This window comes from Bufo gargarizans, chromosome 1, assembly GCF_014858855.1.
Source record: "Bufo gargarizans isolate SCDJY-AF-19 chromosome 1, ASM1485885v1, whole genome shotgun sequence".
Lineage (NCBI taxonomy): Eukaryota > Metazoa > Chordata > Amphibia > Anura > Bufonidae > Bufo > Bufo gargarizans.
Window position 1 is genome coordinate 325,096,197 of NC_058080.1, and position 15,384 is coordinate 325,111,580.

Here is a 15,384-nt window from a genome sequence, read left to right on the forward strand (position 1 = left end):
TGCTGACAGGGCCGGCCGGAGGAGGAGATTGCGGCTGGCCCTGTAAATCAACAAGAGGAGGGGGCGGTTTTCTGCGGCTGCTACCAGCAAGTAGACGCCCTACTTGCTGGTAGAAAGGTAATTAGCATATCATAAAAGTAAGTTTTTTGCAAAATCTACTGAACGAAAATTATTAATAACATAAGGTATAGCAATATCGCAGGATATGGATTATAAGTACACAAAACATATATATCAGTTTAGTGGGGTGACAGAAGCCCTTTAACTTCAATTCGCTCAACACTAGTAAATAACAAACATAAATGACCCCTTGGCATACAGTAGCATGCATCCATTTTTAATATACAATACTATGGGCCAGGTTACATAAGCACCAGAAAAACAAATGATTATAACAGAAGTACTAGAAACCAATGCTAGCAATAATTAATTGTATGCCAGTTGTAACATGATTATAATGACACTTTATTCCTAGTTGATATAATAAAATGCTAAGAAATTATGTGTATAGATTATAACTAATATATTATTCATGGTTGATAGATCTGAGATCTATCATGTCTGAGAGAAGTATTTCTCTTTATTCAATTAACTTTCATAAGAAACTAACTGAACTTAATTCTGTTATGAAAGGATTTCACATCCATATCAAGTAGATCAGGAAAAGAATCAGCTAGCAATAACTTTAAGTATGGATTTCTCATGATATTGATGGTCCAGGAATGCAATTAGCCATAATTACTCTAGGCAATCCCTTTAGGCATATCCCGGCATCATTGTACTTTCATCCTGCATGGACAGTTTTAATAAACTTCTCCCATTAAAGTCTTTTATGTGCAGTACTGCTGTGTGTTGCGGCTTACATCAGTGGCTTAAGGGTTAAATGTCATATTTTCTGTAACCTGATATTGGCCAGCAGGAGGAGTTAGTGAGAAAAGAAAGATTAAAGTTGGAGAAAAAAGTCAGAACCTTACACATATAGACACACACTCACCCTCCCACCTCAAGCCCTTCCTTCAAAAGAAACTCATTTTCTCCTTCAAGCAAGGTTCTGGGTGGCTGAGAGAAGGAGGAAGATTAAACATTAGACTACTGCTAAAAATAATTAATCCTACAGCGAACGAATCCAGCAATCCTAAGACGGAGTTTTCTTAGGTCTGATCACATTCCAATAAAGCAAAATTACACAGAGAAGGAAATATATCTGAACCAACAGAAGATCTATTTGGGAGATTTCAAGAGCTTCAACTTAATTCTCAGGACAGATCAGGTTAAGTGGAAGAAGTGTTGCTTAATGTGTTAGACACATGACATGCTTTCAAAACACCTATGGTAATGAGCTACACATATAATGAAGCAGCTATAACTTTTGACAGCTCTTGGATGGCTAAGACAGGCTGGGAAGAGAAATTACAACAAACTTTCTTATTGGATTTTACAAGGAATTAATAGAAGACCAAACAAGGATTTTTACTGAATCTCAGAGGAGCTTTTAAGAAGCAATTGACTTCAAATAATCTAAATTGTGTAGAGTCCCTGCTTTAGCTGCACACAGCTTGGGACATGATAACCACTCAGAGGCTGTCATGATGTTGGGAAGTTCCTTACAGATGTTACAGCCTCTCTAGCAGTGACCTTTGCAATATCTTACTTGACTGTCCCAATGGAAGATACAGACATATTCAAGTGCAACCCATCTTCATGGCTTAGTGCTTACAACAGTGGATCTGATATAATTACAGGAGACCCCAATATTCACTAGGAGTCTGGATAGTCTGGGCTAAAGGTAAGTTAAATTGAATGCAAACCCATTGTTCTTCTTAAAACATGTGTTCTTTAACTGTGCCTGTCTTACCAGCCTTGCAAACTGTAAACCCTTGCAATTGAGAAAGCATGTAGGTGGAATAAGTACAATATTTTCTCTCACGATCTTCAAAATTCTATGAATACTTTTTAAACCTTTCAAATTGTCATTCAGAAGAACATTTTTTCTGTAAATGTATTTAAAGAATATACATCAGTTATTGAGTGCAAGGGATTATTTTAGAAATGCACAAACTAGAGATGTACCGTAAATGCTCGGTTTTCTGAGAGACGATGAATGTGCCAGAGTATTATCGATGGGAGGTGCAACATAAGATTCTACATACCACAATTCTGAATGTCAGTTCGGCATATTATAGCTGTCTATTAGAATATGTTAAGTAATCTGTTTGTCCTTTTGAAAATTGGGAGTGTATCCTACTGACTGTTCACAGTGCTGTCTTATCTCTTATGGATTGCAGTGTCAAGTGAGAATCCTGAATTTAAATGCATATACAGTGGATATACCAGATCCAGGGTAGACATATAAGAGAAAAACAACACTGGACTGTAATTGATTAATTTTATTGTCATTTATGCTAAGCCATTTTTAACCCAGAAACAGCACAATATGCTTCATTTTTTAATTAATCGGCAGGTTTATCATTGATCATCATAATTCTATTTTAGATCACATCAGTAATATGTTGCTTTATTCAAAAGGTAGATCCCAAATTTCTATACAGAAAATAACACAAAAAATGTAATAAAATGTTGCCACTGAGAAACTGAGGTTTGTTGTCCTTGAGGGGTTTTCAAACCCAAGACATTCTATATAAAAGCTTTGCAGTAATAGCTGTTAAATGATTCTCTGTAGCCCTATATGCCACGCACAGTGGAAATCAAAGGGTTAAAAAAGTGGTGAGCTACACAGACAGTAGATGTGAGTTCCGCTGTCTAATCTAAATTCTGACAGAATGTCATCCATGCATATGCTTTGTGGGACTATAAATTTGTTATGGAAAATAAAAAGTCACAATAATCAGAATACGACACCCATGTATCTGTGTCTAACCTCAAGTAAACAGGTCAATTTGAACAAATGGACAAACAATGGTAATAAATAATTGAACGATATGGATATAAATCTGATGTGTAGGGGTGAGCGAATCGCACTTCTGATTGCTGTTTTAAAATGCTGATTGCTGATTGTTGCATCTGATGTTAAAATGGAGGCCTTTCAGGGGTTAATCAGGGTTAAAAAAAATACATACTCACTTTATCCATCTTGATTGAAGAAACCTTGCAAAATCTCAAGCGGTGATGTGATGACGCCATTACGCTGGTCGGACCCAGTGACATCCAGTGACGTCGGTTTGCGCAGTTTCTTCAATTGAGATGACTGTGAGCAAATGGATAAGGAAAAATGCATGAGGAAATTTGACTTGTGGCGAATCAAATTTTTCCTGAAGTCAATTCGTTCGGCTTCGATTCACTCAACACTACTGTCAATCACAGAATACTGATTTAAGGATTATAATTCATAAAGCCAACCTGCATGCAGCATGTATTCATACTGACGGGGAAGAACCTTCTCAGATATCAAAATGGGGAGTCAGAATTAACCGCACAGAGGTGACATGAAAACGGATAGTTCGCACAGATGAGGCACTGGACAACATTTTCTTGTCATGCTTCAATGACTTTTGATAAGGACCAAGCACCGCCATCCCTGGATGGAATTTCAGAGCTGTGATTCTGACAGTGCTCAGCTTGATAACTGCATTACATTACAGTAGATTCGTAGGAGGCCAGCACATACTGCATCTACTCTGATAATCTGTAGAACAGAGGGCACACGCAATGGAAAACTAGCACACGCTTTTTCTTGATAATCTGCAGTCAAACTGTCACAGCTCATTAGAAAGGATGCCAACACACTGTACTGCTATGGTTATCTGCATTCTGGAGGAGATAATGCAAGAAATAGAAAGCAAGTCCAATATGTGATTATCCTGATTTTATCAGATGGTCACAGTCTATTAGAAAAAGCAAAACATTGTACTCTTTCACAATTGTGTGACAATTGCATTACAAAGTGTTCAATTTTTCTATCTATATCCCTTCTGCGTATGAAAGTAAGAACAATCTGCACCTGTTTTGGCAATCTGTGTGTAGAGGCCAGCTGGACAGAAGAGTTTGTAAAAGCCATTCAGTAGTTTCCGAATTTACCAGTAAATATTTATATACTATACTTTAATAGTGGACGCCTGTCATCATTACCCTTAATCCAATAAGTAATTCGACGAAGGCCATCAATGCTTATAGCATCAGTCTTTTGCTAAGGAAGATGTTAAAGGTAACAGTGCCATAGGTTTCTCCTAGACTGTGATGAGCATTACTCACAGCCAAATCATATGTAATGGACTTTTACAAAAACATTTCAAAGTATTAAATATTTGATAGTAATGTGAAGATCTTACAGAATTGGTAATATTGTCATTGGTTTCTCCTAGACTGTAATGGACATTTATAATTATATACACAGCAGTTGTCAGTCACTACTAAATTGTACCTAGAAGTTGCATGTTTCCCATAAAAGGACCCAACAACAGGGGATCATGTTACTTGCTCAACTCACTTCTTTTGGTTATTGGCCAATAGCCACTAATTACTACCTGCTTTAGGCCTCATGCACACGACCGTAGTTATGGTCCGCATCCGAGCCGCAGTTTTTGATGCGGACCCATTCACTTCAATGGAGCCACAAAAGATGCGGACAGCACTCCGTGTGCTTTCTGCATCCATTGTTCCGTTCCGAGGCCCCGCAAAAAAAAATATAGCATGTCCTATTCTTGTCCGTTAGGTCAAAAATAGTCATTGTCGTGTGCATGAGGCCTTAGGGTGCCTTTCCATGTGGCGGAAAAATCTGCCAGAAAATATGCAGTATAAAGACTTTCCCCATGATCCTATGGAGTTGACAAGTGTAAATCCCTGCTCTGTGCTTTACAGTGTAAATGATGCATCACAAATTTTCTGAAGGAGAATGTCTACATTCATTTCAATAGGGAATGTCATCTGCACAGAGATCTGCAACAAAATCTGTGCGTAAAATCCACAACAAAATCAACACCTGCAAAGGCAACCTTAATGTGTGTAAGGGGAAGATTTAGAGGGAATCGGTAGGGGCAACTACAACCATGAGTCATTCACAGTTCACAATAACCACCAGTGCTGTGTTGCCAGGTGGTTGCTAATAACATTAATCAGGTGCCAGTACACTGAGCCAGTAAGGCTCTATGAGGGAGAGAGGCACCAGCTTCTACATAACTTCGATGGATCCAGCTCCGGTCTAAAAGTAAGACCACTTCCTTGCTGGCTTAAATTTAGACTACTTTCTATGCCTAAAATAGGCATAGAAAATGATAAGTGAGATGGGCCTGTTGGCCCGTCCCCTTCTGCGCCCACACCAGGCCCACCTTTTTAGACCTGGCGTGAGCAGGGAAAAGTCGCAAATTGCACCAGGAATATGCTTAATATAGATGTATTTCTGATAGTAAATGACCCCTTAGTTTGCAATGTTTTAACGCCTCTTTTCAGGCGCAAGAGAGATGATAAATCTTCCCCGTTATGTACTCCCATGCACCATCATAAGGAGCCAACTGTTGGTTCTGCACTGGTTTTGGTAGGGGATCACATACTCTCAGTAAACGTACATTTACTAAAGTATTTGCGCCTGTTTTTAACTTAACAAAATGTTGTTTCAGACAGTCTTTATTTTAATTACATTGAAAATGCGCCTGTTTTGGGAGGTGTTGTGCCTCATTGGCCTATTTTGTTTCTAACTTTTGGGAGCTATTTATGTGCTTCTTTTTGTGAGCCTCACTTTGTGCAAAAACAGACTCATTTCTACACCACTCCAGGTTTGGCATACTTTGTCTGTTTTGATTAATACAGTGCACATTTTTTTTTGCATTAAAAGTCCCACTTTTTTGGAGACATGTAACTTTTCTCTGCACAGATGTGACTTTTTTATGTGCAAACAAATTAGACCAGTCTAAGTGAATATGAACTGTCTAACTGAAAAAGAAGGACCAGAAATCAGACTATTAAAAATACGGCTAGATTAATTCATCAATGGCTGTGCAAAAGAAAAACAGATGAATGAATTAGGCCTGTCTAATTTTACACCTAAAAACAGGTGTAAAACAGAGTTTCATAAATGTGCCCCTCTGTTGCTGGATGGATGCCAGCTGCAAGTTGCTGGTCAGTACTAAACACTGTGGGGGAGGGAGATGACAGGGCGCCTGATAGGGTGGAGTAGGAAGGTATTCAGGTCAGGGAAGCTCAGCATGGCAAGGGCAACAGTGGAAGTGGTTGATAGACTGGGAACTGTGTATACATCCCTACTATGATAACAGGTGTGGGTGTCTCAGACCCTACGGCTTCACCCTGTGGTGAAGATATCTAGAGACTGAGGCTCCTAAAATATCCTTCATTATGATAGGTGATATGGTCCACAATGGTGTGTTAGGCTAGGTCTACACGACGACATTTGTCGCGCGACAAAAAGTCGTGTGACAGATAGGGCGCAACAGTTGTCGCGCGACAATTATTATAATGGCAGTCTATGGTGTTGCACTGCAACATGCGACATGTTGCGACTGCGACGCGACAGTCGCAGAAAAATCCATCTTGAATGGATTTTCTGCGACTGTCGTGTCGCAGTCGCAGCATGTCGCATGTTGCAGTGCGACACCATAGACTGCCATTATAAAAATTGTCGCGCGACATTGGTGCAACAAAATGTCGCGCGACAAATGTCGTCGTGTAGACCTAGCCTTAATGTTGTGGCATTAACACACCATTAATAAGATAATAAGAGTTGTGGCTGATGTCTGGATGGTAATAATTAAGTGCGCCCCATGTTATTATTGGATTTGGAGGTGTGCACTGCCACTCTTTAATTAATTAAAGGGACACTGACAGGCCCAATAACCAAAATTAGCTGTAAATATGCATGTACAGGTCTTCTATACCCCTGTCCACATTATGAATACAGTAAACTCACGTTTTATAACCTGAAGTGATCGCTGTTCTTCCTGCCCAAGGGGCGGGGTTTCAGCTCCACTTGCGCCCAGCCAGCATCAGCCCAACTGCTCATCAATATTCACTTAGCTGGGCGGCTTCTGCTGTCCCCGACCTTCCGACATCCGGCACATGCCCAATAGAAAGCTATGGGTGCCAGGCGCATGCGCAGAAGCTGAAAGCGAGTCCGATGCCCATAGCTTTCTATTGGGTATGCGCCGAATCTCGGAAGGTCGGGGACAGCAGAAGCCGCCCAGCTAAGTGAATATTGATGAGCTGGCGACGCTTCAAAACGGCGGTTGGGCTGATGCTGGCTGGGCACAAGTGGAGCTGAAAGCCCGCCCCTTGGGCAGAAAGAACAGCGATTAGTTCAGGTTATAAAACATGAGTTTACTGTATTCATAATGTGGACAGGGGTTATACTTATATGTTTTTAATGCACATTAGAAGACCTGTGCATGCATATGTACAGCTAATTATGGTTATTGGGCCTGTCAGTGTCCCTTTAAGGTATGTTCAGATGATAAAACTATCATTCAGATTTCAGTGCAAACTCCATGTGAAATCTGCTCACAAACTGCCTCCCAATATTTTCAATGGGAATTTATTCTGACAATGCAGATAGTCACAGATTTTTCTGCCACAGAGTTGACATGACATGTCACTTTCACACAGTTTCCACATGGAAACTGAGGCAGGAAGCCACATATGTAATAGCTCACTTAAATGGGACTTCAGATTTTCTTGCAAATTAACATTAGCATGCCTTAACGGTTAGGGAAGCAGGCATATGAGAGATGAGCTCATGGCCCCTTAAGATAAGTCACGTTGAGGTGGCACGCTTTACAACAGTTGTGATATACAGTACTCTTAAGATGAATTACAAAGAATGAAATGCACTCAGTTTCAGTATTGGTCTGTTAGATCTCACAGTAAGAACATTTCTCTACATAGCATAGCAAATATAGAATTTCAGGAAAAGAGAAAATATTTGCAGACTTCAAATTAGTTTTAATTTATTTTATATTCAAGACATTAATCAGGGATTGAATATAGTCTTGCGATGGCAACAGGAGGGGAGCAATAATGGAGGTTGTAGTTACTCTGACGCTCCCTTGGGTCATGCAGTGGTGAGAAGGGTTCACCTTTCAACACTTCAGGGAACTCCATGGCTTTGAGCATCCTTCTGCTTGATGTTGGTTCCGGTTGCCCTTGGTGGTGTTAGGTTATAAGCTGCAAGGCAGGGTTTTCCTGATGTGTAAGTTAATGATGAGCTGAGCTTGGTGTAATAGGTTCATTGTACTTTACACTGTCCGTTAAATAGATGGTTCACACAAGCACTGTATACATTAAAGGCAGTCTTTACAGTTTTCATATGCAATTCCCAAAGCTGTAAATAATAGACAGAACTGAGTCTCTTTCAACCGAGGGGTGCAACTACTTATTTCCCTCAGGGCTCATGCACACGACCGTATGGCTTTTTCAGCATTTTGTGGTCCGATTTTTATGGATCCCTTGTTCTGTTTTTATTTCCGTTGTGTTTCTGTTTCCTCTCCGTTCCGTTTTTCCGTATGCCATATACATTATACAGTAATTACATACAAAAAAATTGTGCTGGGCATAAAATTTTTAATAGATGGTTCCGCAAAAACGGAACGGATACGGAAGACATACGCATTTCCGTATGTGTTCCGTTTTTTTGGGAGGACCCATTGACTTGAATGGAGCCAAGCACCATGATTTGCGGACAAGAATAGGACATGTTCTATCTTTTAAGTTTTTTTTTTGCTGAACCATTGAAATGAATGGTTCAGTATATTTACTGCATACTGAACAAAAAAATGGCCAGTATACTGAATGCAAAATACTGTCGTGTGCATGAGCCCTCACTCTTGTAGTATAAAAGCTTTGTAGTATCCTTAGTGGAATACAATTTCTGAACAGAGGGTCCTTCTGTCCTTTTGATATGATGCATAACCTGAAGCTATATAGTCCCACCAGCATGCAGAGACGTTTGTAGCCTGAATATAGATGTGTTACCTTTCTCTGACAAGTGCTCTGGAAGTCAACTTGTATGGCCCCAGAACTTCTGCTGCTTCAGTAACTGTTTTTCTCAAGTGCTGATAAAGTTTAGGCTTATTATCATGCAAAAAGCAACAGGACTCCCTGTGTAACTCTTTTCTTCACTGCTCTTAGAAGTTTTCTTGTTCACTGTCAACACTAGACTGATGCAACTTCTTTCTTAGATAGGAAAGGGTGGTGCCAGCCCTGCCTAGCAACAACAGCTAGAACACTCCCATTCTCTCCATCTACAGCCAGTGGGATATACACAGTGCATAAAGTTGACCCTTTGCTCTGGGCTTCCAGGATACCACAGAAGCAGAAGATAATTGGATGAAAATGTCAGCAATTATTTTTCTGCTGACCACCCAGAGTGTACAGATGATCAGCTCATGCTAAATTCAGTCTAGGTTTATATAAATGTATTTATACAGAGAGTTTAAACAGATGGTTGTTAAGGCTATTGTGTGACTGTCTCTTGCTTAAAAATATAATCTTGGAAATCTGCCAGGCAAAAAGATTTAAATATACAGTTCTGACTAGTCAACCGGCAGATAGTCGGATATTGAAGGAAGTGGTGATTAAAGAGTAGAATTCACTGAAGACACCACTAAAACTTTACTTTTAATAGAGATAAAGCCCCTGATAAAATCATTGTTCACTTGGCTATTTATATAAAGCTAGGTATATCAAAGAAAATGGAATAAAGGAAAAAAGAAAAACTCTTCGGTGATTAGGAACTTGACCAACCTGTCACATAAGTTTACACTTCAAATTTGAGGGACAATAAAAACCTGATCATAAAACCTTCTGACAAAGGGGGCAATATAGTGGTATTAAACTGTCACCAATATAAGAACATGTGTATGGCCCTTCTGTCAGATAAAAGTAGTTCTGAAATTTTAAAACAGGATCCTAGTAAATCAGTATAAATCTAAACTTCATATTATCCTACAATATGCCTTTGAGGAAAAACTGATTAATCGCAGGGAAATGGATTATCTTTTACCCACACATCCACGAATAGCAATGTTTTATTGTGTACTACCAAAAATCCAGAAAGGCCTAGAACCCCTAAAGGGTCGCCCTATTGTTTCAGGCATCAAAAACATTACACAACATGTAGGCACTAGTGTTGATCGAGCATGCTCAGCCGAACGCCAGTTCAACTCAAGCATCTCGATGCTTGGCACATGGCAATGCTTGAGACTCCTCCCCACACGTTTCTTGGCTGCTTTGCAGCCAATAAACATGCAGGTAAGTACTACCCTCACTGCAATGCCGTAGCCATTTTGGTTACTGGCATTACAGTAATTGGCTGGCCGGAATGCATCATCGTGTGCTATATAGCACCCAATGACGTGTGTTCGGCTCAGTCTTAGTCAGGGAGAGTTGAGCACAGGAATGGACAGACAGTGTAGGGAGTGTTATTGGAAGATTTTTCTAAGAAAAACTTTTCAGAGACCCAAAAGTCCTTTAAGTACTCTTGTGTGTGACAGCAGCAATATATATTTTTAGCGCATCCTGCGCTAAAGAGCATCTAATAGGCCACTGCGGACAGTTAAATTATCCTCGCCACATCACCTGTGTAAAGTGTGCGGATCCCTAAAATATCAGTGACATGCAGTGTACTTTTTTGCGTAGACGCTGCGTACAGTGACATTACCGGTGGTACCTCTCCTGTATAACGTTTCCTCATCCCAAACACCTGTGACATTCCTTGTAATTTTTCATTAGCCGCTGGTGACAGCATTGACATTATCTGCGGGATATCTCCTGTGTGACATTTCCACATCCAAAATACCTTTTTAAAGGGATTCTGTCACCAGCTTTTAGCATTTTAAGCTGGCACCATCGCTATGTTGACCTCCCCACATCATAATCTACCTTATAGAAATGCCCCGTCCTCCTTCCTGTCTGCGGCCAGAAAACTGCGCCTGCGCCTGCGCGATCCTCAACCTCCTGAGGGCTACAGCGCTCAGGTCACATCACTGGGCTCGGCGCATGCCCAGTGAGACTTTTGAGGCTGTTGCCCTCAGGAGGTTGATGATCGCGCAGGCGGTACAGCGCCTGCGCAAGTTTTCTGGCCGCAGACAGGAAGAAGGACGGGGCATATCTATAAGGTAGATTATGACGTGGGGAGAGGGCAGAACCGTGTGCCGGGCTGTGGGAGGTGTTTTGATGATCAGCAGGCTGCCTTGGGCACTGCAGGGGGGTGTCACTGGGCACCAGAGAGTGAAAAAAAACGCCCCTCTGGGCACCTTGGACCCTAATTAGCATAACACAAAAATCGCTTTATATCAAAACTACCAAACGAAAATAAGTAAAAAGAAGACTGCTGGAAATAAAGTACTTTAGTCAACATAGCGATGGTGCCAGCTTAAAATGCTAAAAGCAGGTGACAGAATCCCTTTAAAAAAATTTGCGCATACACTTACAAATCCTACGCTACTCTACGTGTGACAGACTTTCAATCATATATAAAATTTAACATGAAGAAGGCAAGCAGTAAGGGATGGGGCAGTGGCCGTGATGCTGATGGTGCATGCAGAGGCCGTAGCCCTGGCCGCAGTGAAACTGTGCCCGCTGCCAGAGCACAAGAAAAAATTATCCACGATACCTAGCTTCATGTCCCAGTTTGCAGGGTGGCGCAGGACACCACTTTTGACATCAGACCAGTGCAACCAGGTGGTCGGTTGGATTGCAGCAGATAATGCTTCAAGTCGCTTAAGCACCACCCTGTCTTCCACCAAGTCCAGTCTCAGTAGCTAAGAGTCTGCTCAACCCAATCCTTACCCTGATCCTCCTTCCTCCCACCATGGAGAGTCTGGGCAAACAAGTGATCTCACACTCGGATATTCCGATGAGTTCTTTTCAGCGTCATTCCTTGATTTGGCCCTCTCGCAGAGGACAGATCTTGTGCCCTGATTCCCGCAATCAGAAATTGAGCATCCGCAATCACAAGAAGATGACGGTGGGGAACGGCAATTACTGTTTAATGAGGTGGATAATGATGAGACATAGTTGCCAATAACTCAAAAGCAACTACTGTCTCAAGAGGTTGATGGTGAGGATGAGACACAGTTCGCAATCACTGAGGTAGTGGTTAGGTCAACAAGACAGAAGGAGGAGCAGAGTGAGGAAGTGGAAGAGAAGGTGGTGGACGATGAAGTCACTGACACAACCTGGGAAGGTGGAAAGCCAAGCAACGACAGCAGTACCGAGGGGGAGGGATCTGCTGCACCGCAACAGGCTGCATGAGGCAGTGGGGTGGCAAAAGGGAAAAGGTGGGCCACACCAAACAGGCCCGCAACTGTTCCCTGGAGCACATCCTTACGTAAATCTCCCTTGCAAAGGGGTAGGTGTTCCGCAGTCTGGCACTTTTTCGAGGAAAGTGTTGACGACAAAAGAATTGTAATTTCAAAACTGTGCCATACAAAAATGAGCAGGGGTGTGAACACTAGCAACCTCACCACCACCAGCATGATCCGCCACATGGCATCAAAGCACCGTAATAAGTGGGACGAATGCCTGGGTCCACAATCCCCTGTGTTATGTGCCGGCCAATCCAGTGTCCAATATGCAGGCCCTGATGCCTCCTGTCCAGCACCTGGAGCTGCGCAAGCACCATCAGCGACCACATCCACTTCCGTGTCCCAGCGCAGAGTCCAAATGTTCTTACCCCAGGCATTTGAACGCAAGCGCAAATACACGCCCACCCACCCACCCACAGGCCATAGCACTAAATGTGCAGATCTCCATATTACTGGCCCTGGAAATGTTGCTATTTAGGCTTGTGGACACTAAGGCCTTCCGCAGCCTGATGTCAGCGGCCGCCCCGCGTTACGAAGTCCCCAGCCACCACTATTTTTTCAAGGTGTGCCATGTCCGCCTTACACCAACATGTGTCCCGTGAATCACACGTGCCCTGACCAACGCAGTTACTGGGAAGGTCCACTTAACTATAGACACATGGACAAGTGCATTCAGCCAGGGATGCTACATTTCCCTGACGGCACGCTGGTGAATGTTGTGAAGGCCGACAGCGAGTCATACCCTGGGAGGGCACAGGTGCTTCCGACGGCAAGTATTGCGGGCCCTACGCTGATCAGGGTTTCCACCAGCACCTACGTTAGTTGCTCCAACCCTCACTTCTCCTCCTCTGCCTCTACTTCCACCTCCAAATTTTACGCGTGCAACACCAGTCAGTCATTAGTCAGCAGCTGGAAGCAGTGTAACACTGCAGTGGGGAAGGAGCAACAGGCCGGGCTGAAGCTGGTATGCTTACGGGACAAACAGCACACCTCCACAGAGCTGTGGCAGGGGATAAGAGACCAGACTGAGCTGTGGCTCTCGCCACTTAACCTAGAACCAGGCATGGTTGTGTCTGATAATAGCCGTAACTTGGTGGTGGCTTTGGAGCTCAACAAGCTCACACATATCCCATGCCTAGCCCATGTCTTAAACTTAGTGGTTCAGCGGTTTCTCAAAACCAACCCCAATTTGCCTTAGCTACTGGTGAAAGTGCGCTGTGTGTTTGCCCATTTCCGCAAATCATCGACAGCTTCAGCTGGTCTGTCAACGCTGCAGCAGCACTTGAAATTGCCAGCTCACCGGCTGTTGTGTGACATAAGCACGCACTGGAAGTCAACGTTCCACATGTTGGCGAGGCTTGTGACCAGCAAAGGGCAGTAGTGGAATACCAGCTGCAACATAGTCATCGCCTTTCCAGTCAGCTTCTGCTATTCACAAGCGAGGAGTGGGCATGGATGTCTGACCTCTGTGAGGTTTTAAGAAACTTTGAGGAATCAACGTAGGTGATGAGCGGCGATAACTCTATTATCAGCATAACCATCCCACATCTGTGTCTACTCAAACGCTCGCTGCTCACAATTAAGGACGACACTTTGCATGTGGAAGATTTGGAAATGGGACATTACACAGGATGATAGCCAGATCAACCTCAGTTCGTCTTCTCAGCGCGAATTGGACGATGAAGAGGAGAAGTAGGAGGAGCAGGAGACGGTTGCCTCCGCTACAGAGGGTAGTACCCATGGAAGTTTAATTCCATCTGTTCAGTATGGGTGGGCAGAAGAGGATGAGGAGATTGAGAGTGATCCTCCTGATGACGACAGCAAAGTCTTGCCTGTTGGTACTTTGGTATACATGGCTGACTTCATGTTAGGCTGCCTTTCCAGCTACCCACACGTTATACGCATTTTAGACAACACGGATTACTGGTTGTTCACCCTTCTCGAGCCCCGCTACAAAAATAACTTTTCATCTCTCATTTCTCTGGTGGAGAGGATGAGCAACACGGTGCAATACCAGAAGATCCTTGTTGAAATATCGCAGCAAAAATTTCCATCTAACAACGTTGGCGGCAGAGTCCATACACCGGGGAGGGGAGACAAGGGTAACACACAACTCACCAGCGTTTTGTTTGATCGGGTATTTAGTGCTGCTGGTAGCATTATAACGGATAACGGATCCGTCAATTGAAAATGCTGACGGGTTGACTCTTAGAAAAATGAACAAGGCCTGGATTGACCATAACTTCTTGACTTCACCAGAGAAAAGCAAATGAACATAAAGGCAATTTAAATGTGTTGTTTATAATGTACTGAATACACTGTATTCCCATGCACCCCTTCCACCACAAACAAGGGTATATAGTTGAATCTTCCTTTTCTCATCCGCCTTCTCCTCTTCCATCATGTCAACATGCTTATTTTTGGCATGTAACACCCTCGCATATATGCCCTTCGCATATAATGTTTTACAGGGTCAGCTCAGCTGCAGGCCCTTGCATATAATTTTTTAGAGGGTCAGCTGACCAGCAGGCCCTTGCATATAATGTTTTTACAGGGTCAGCTCACCAGCAGGCCTTTACCTACAATCTTTTACAGGGTCTGCTCCCCTGAAGGCCCTCACATATAATTTTTTTGAGGGTCAGCTCCCCAGCAGGCCCTCACCTAAAATGTTTTACAGGGTCAGCTCACCAGCAGGCCCTCGCATAAACTTTTTTACCAGCTCAGCTCACCAGCAGGCCCTCGTATATAATTTTTTACCAGCTCAGCTCACCAGCAGGCCTTCACCTACAATATTTTACAGGGTCAGCTCACCTGAAGGCCCTCACATATAATTTTTGGGAGGGTCAGCTCCCTAGCAGGCCCTCGCATATAATATTTTACATGGTCAGCTTACCAGCAGGCCCTCAACTACAATGTTTTAGAGGGTCAGCTCACCAGCAGGCCCTCACCTACAATGTTTTACAGGGTTAGATCACCAGCAGGCCCTCGCATATAATGTTTTACAAGGTCATCTCACCAGCAGGCCCTCACCTACAACGTTTTACAGGGTCAGATCACCAGCAGGTCCTTGCATATAATTTTTTAGAGGGTCAGCTCACTAGCAGGCCCTCGCATATAA

At 42.9% G+C, this 15,384-nt stretch overlaps 1 protein-coding gene across 1 annotated transcript in view; it reads left to right on the forward strand.

The window, feature by feature from the left end:
* Positions 1-1,055: 1,055 nt before the first annotated feature.
* The window catches only part of NRTN (neurturin), a 699,911-nt gene continuing 685,582 nt past the window's right edge, over positions 1,056-15,384 (forward strand). The window contains exon 1 of the mRNA XM_044305909.1: positions 1,056-1,786. The gene's annotated coding sequence lies outside the window, so the exon portion shown is untranslated. The remainder of the gene's footprint in view (positions 1,787-15,384) is intronic.